The sequence below is a fragment of the Myotis brandtii genome, unplaced genomic scaffold (genome assembly GCF_000412655.1).
Source record: "Myotis brandtii unplaced genomic scaffold, ASM41265v1 scaffold1257, whole genome shotgun sequence".
In the NCBI taxonomy this organism is placed as follows: domain Eukaryota; kingdom Metazoa; phylum Chordata; class Mammalia; order Chiroptera; family Vespertilionidae; genus Myotis; species Myotis brandtii.
In genome coordinates this window covers 178,806-184,069 of record NW_005354414.1, presented here as the reverse complement: position 1 = coordinate 184,069, position 5,264 = coordinate 178,806, and positions in this window count along the sequence as shown.

The following is a 5,264-nucleotide window of genomic DNA, read 5'->3' as shown; positions in this document are numbered from 1 at the left end:
TTATTAATTTTCAAGTATGACAAAGGCTTTTCCCTGAAGCCTATTCTTAAGATTTGTGTAAACTTATTCCAAGGTATGCCAATTTCTGACTAAAGCTTAAAGATTTCTTCTTCTCTGCTTTTGCTGTCCTTCGCCTCACTTCTGATCCTTCCTTTCTCTAAGTAGGATTATTTCATATCACAATTCTCATGTTAACTGTTTACAATTTGTGTTGTTGGTCATGTGTGTTGGGGAGACTTGATCAGGAAGCAGAACTCATCACTGCCCCTCATCCTTTTACCCACCATCCAGATGTGCAGCATTCAGAGCATTCCTATGGTGACACCAGTACATCTGGGGGCTGGATCCAGTGCAGGGATTCTGATTCCAGTGGCTTTGAATGGGGAAAATGAAAGGCTGCTGAGCACGATCTCATGACCCTCAAGAAAGCAGAGCTGTACTTGCAGATTTCACCCCTCTGTCAGCTGTGGGCATCATATTCAATGAGAAATTGATATTCAGAGCAAAAGCATAGTTTTGTTTCAACAGAAGCACCTTAAAGGCACGCAAGAGTTGTGGTGCAAATAAGAATACAAAATACTGGCCCTAACCGGTTTGGCTCAGTGGATAGAGCATCAGCCTGTGGACTGAAGGGTCCCAGGTTCGATTCCGGTCAAGGGCATGTACCTTGGTTGCAGGCACATCCCCAGTAGTGAGTGTGCAGGAAGCAGCTGATCAATGTTTTTCTTTCATCGATGTTTCTCTCTATCCCTCTCCCTTCCTCTCTGTAAAAAAATCAATAAAATAAAATAAAAAAGAATACAAAATACTGCATCTTTCTTTACTATTTTAAATGTCATAACTGCACTTTGAGTCAAAGGTGCTGACCTCATTGCTGGGTAATTGTCATGGGAGAGAAGCTTGAAGAAACCAGAACCCAGAGAGAGCAGGGCAACAGGCTCAGATGGGTGTGCATATCCTTTCTGCCTCATTAAGTCCATACTTCACTAGTTCCTAAAGCTGTGTCTTTTATTCTGAGAACCTAGAGAGCAGTAAATATAGTAAGAAAATGCTAGTTGGGGCCCTGTTGGATGGAAGCTCATAGAATCACCTCTATTTTTTGAACACCTGGTGTGTATGTGGTGGGAGCCAAATATACAGTGACGAAGATTATCGAGTAGATGAGATCACGAGGTAGTAGTGGAGACAGCTGTAAACAGGTCATTTTAATTTTGCAATTATATGAAAGTGCTGTGGTAGCTGGGAGATCAGCACAATGTTTAGCCCAAGGAAGAAACCTGATGCAATCTCAGGAAACCAGGAAATAGCAGTGGGTGAGGAGGGACAGAAGCTGGCAAATAAAGGGAACAGGATGAGCAGCCGGGTCTTTAAGAAGTCTGTGTCCTGTGTGCAAAGGTCCAGAGTCAAGAGACTACACACAGCGTGTGGAGTTACAAGCAGTTCATTCTAACCACAAAGGTCTTAAGCCCTACACCGCTGAAAAGAATTCGTAAAGTGTTGAGCTGACCCTGAAAAAAAATTTTCCTTGTAATTCACCATCTTTATAAATGTGTGGCAGGAATTTGGAGATGATTACAATGGACATCCCAGTAGACTTTATATCTGAACATAAATTCGGGAGAAATTCCAAGACCTATTGAGAGGCCTAAAGGACAACAAAGTTAAGATGCACATCTTGTAACTTCTGTTTCTTGCTGTAATAAGTGCACTCTTTCTGTTGAGCATTTAAAATTTTGATGTGTATTGGCCACAGTTTGCATTGTCCCTAGCAAATAGGAGAGACCGCCAGGTTCCTGAAAACTTTGCCAACATAATGTCCTATCAAAATGTCCATCTGACAGATGACACAAGTACCTTCTACTTTTACTTCGCATATCTTTATAATCAGTAAAGTTAAATGTTTTATCTCTTATACTTTTGCCCATTTAAAACATGTCTTTGTTGCTCTTTGCTCCAGATTCATAAGCATCATTATAGCTGAAGAAATAATAATAATAATAATACAGATTGCCAATGTTTTCCTCATCATACCATTTGTTTTTTTGTCTTATTTAAAACTTTACTATGAATAAATCATCTTTTACCTTGTTTTTCATTTCTTTAAATTAATTAATTCAATCAAAATTGAGCTTGTTTTTTTGTTTGTTTTGTTTTGTTTTATACATCAGACCCTGGTATTTTTTGGTAATCACTCTTTATTTTTAAACTTTTCTTGGGCAAAACTACCACGGCACACATACTAATAAAATGAGCCACAGTGTTATGCTATTATAACATAAGGAGCCTTATATAATATCTTTACTAAACATTCTCGGCCTATCTAAAAAAAAAATTGGCCTATTTTCTTCATTGGACCAGTAAGTGCTCAAGTAGTGTGCTGGCTGCCATATAAAAGAGCTCTATAAATATTGAAGGCCAGATGTTTTCAGTTTCTTGAATCTCTTAGTTGATTTATCTCTTTCCTCATCTTCTCAGATTCCTTTTCAAATCCCTCAAGAAGTAGTTCTTCTTGAATCTGTAGAAGAGGAGAGAATTCCCTTTTGAAAATCCCAATTAGCAGCACTTTGTATTTAACAACTGCTGCAGCTAAGCACATGTTCTACTTTTCTACAAACTTAGATGCTCTTTGATACATTTGTCCAAAATTTCCAAATATTTGGACCTCATAGTGGGAGTATCCAGGCTTATGCCTTTCTAAGATCCCTCAGTGTGACTTCACAGGGGGGGCGGCGGTGGGGGGTGAGCTGGGTTGTTCCAGCCCTAAGGATGCTCTTTGGGAAGGTTGGAGGTTCAATTCAAATTATTTCTTGATTCCACTGAAGTTGGATGACTACACACATGTAACACATAATGGGAATTTCTGACTTTCTATAGAACACTGGTTATCAAACTCCAGGTTGGAACAGAGCATGCATTTTACTCAGGGTGCACAGAATAAATCAGGCAGATCTGGAAACGAATGCAGCAAACATTAGAGCTTTCTGCATCTTTTATAGCATATCAGGCACAATCTGACATCTTCCACCAGATGGATCTACATGAAGTCTCTTTGATGGTTGTAGCAAACATCCTAAGGACTGACTACAGGACTAAGGTCCTATTCACTTGGGGGCACAATGAGCCAGTTCAGGAGTCTGGGGCATGTCATTGGCACCCTGCAGACTCTAACGCCACAGAAGGTGCCGAATCATAGACTTAGGGCTTTAGAATGACCCGATTAATTTGGCATTTCACTGACTCATATGCCTTTGGGTTTCCTTCAGGGGTTATGACTTCAGTTAAATGTTTGTCCTCCCCTTCACGAGGACCCATGTTATTTATTGTCCTCTATCCACTGCCCAGACCCCACCTGGACTTACCTTCTGCCTGTGCTCCAGCATTCTTTCCTGCTCCATTCTGCAGCAGGTGGCTTTTGCTTTGTCTCCTAATCTTCTCCTTCAGTTGGACTAGGTGTTCCTGGAAGCTTTTATCTTGAGCATACATTTTTTCCTGCTGTTCCTTTTGTTTCTGTCTTAGCAGCTCCTGTTCCTTCTCAGCTTCCCAATTCTTGGCATGCTCAGCTGTTCCCCAAGGGTTTTACAGAGGAAAGAAAATAATTTATGCTCAGCTGTACCCTCCTGAGCTCAGAAACTAAAGGGATTTTAAAATGGTAAAGAGAATGTGATGGAAAGGCAGTAATTGGCTGATTAAGCTATCAGAATTCCCCGGGTTAGTTTCAGTTTAGTTGACTTGTTTAACAGGACAGGAAGCACCTTGTTTAAGGAGGGTTGTGTTCTCACACCTGTTGCAGGCACTGCAGGAACCTCCTTTCCCTCTGTGATCAAAGCCCTGTACTGTACCTGCTAGACCCTTCTCCCCATCAGTGAGGGCTATGTCTGCCTGCAGGATGGATTCCTTTGTTGCAGCCTGTGACTGTACAAAGCTCTGGAGGACCTCATGTCCCTGAAAAACAAACAAACAAAACATTTTAAAAAATCAAACCTCTTTAGTTAGAATAAAACGCTCAATAGCAACCTCTTTCCTCTCTCTCCAACTTCCTATCCTAATATGCCAGCCATCATCCATCCCAGGTTACAGACATGCAGGCTTATGTACAGTTCTACACTTATCCTGCATTGTTTGCAATAAGTGCACATTCTTTTTCTTCTGACTGGATGCTCAGCTACCCTTTTTTTACTCAGGTAGCTTGGATTGATACTTCAACTTATAGCTTCTCCCTCCTCTTCCAGAAAGGTTTGCTAAACTTCCTTCTGAGATTTGAATGGCTGTCAGGTACACAGACCTGGTCTACCAGCTCTACCACTTGCTGTCTGTCTGCTCTTAGGTAACTTATTAGCTTCTCAGTGCATCTCATTCCTCAAGTGTATAATGGAGATGATATTATTCTAATAAGTTGATAATCCGAACACAGCACCTAAGATGATACATGTAATAGAAAGTGAGTGCTCAATATATGTTAGGCATCACTATCATTATCATCATCAGCAGCAGCAGCAGCACTATCAGTGTATACTTTATGATGACCCATATCCCATCATATCCAATTGAATATTTATATGTCCCTTTTCAGTAAGGTCATAAGCTTTTTGAGAATGTTGTTTCTTTAATTATATATCTCCTATACTTAGCACAAAACTATTACACTGTTTGTTAAATAAAACAAATGTTCTACTTCATCTAGATTTTGGATAATATTAAATCCCATATTTAGAAAGAAATACTTCTGGTTTATGTAAAACCAGTGTCTAACTTATCCTATCTAATAATAGACAAACATGGTAATTGACTGTACCTTCGCTATGCCTACCATTGGCTAATCAGCATGATATGCAAATTAACCGCCAACAAAGATGGCTGCTAATTTGGATACTGCAGGTAGGGCGGGACAACGCGAGCCACCATCTAGGGCATGCTGGCCCCAGAAGCCCCAGAAGTCGGCCTGCCTTGCTGCCCGGGATCTGATCCGGTCCTGGGCGGCAAGGCAGGCCAGCCCCAGAAGCCCCAGAAGCTGCCTGATATGGTAGTAACTCTATTAGTAAGCACTCTGAAAGTCAGTGGCCTAAATGCACCAATTAAAAGACAGATTATGAGGGTGAATCAAAAAACACAACCCACTTTAAATATAAAGACACATATAGATTAAAAGTAAATGAATTAAGCTGCACCATGTTTTCCTCAGTGGATAGAGCATTAGCCTGTGGCCTGAAGGGTCCCAGATTCGATTCCAGTCAAGCGCATGTACCTCAGTTGCTGGCTTGATCCCC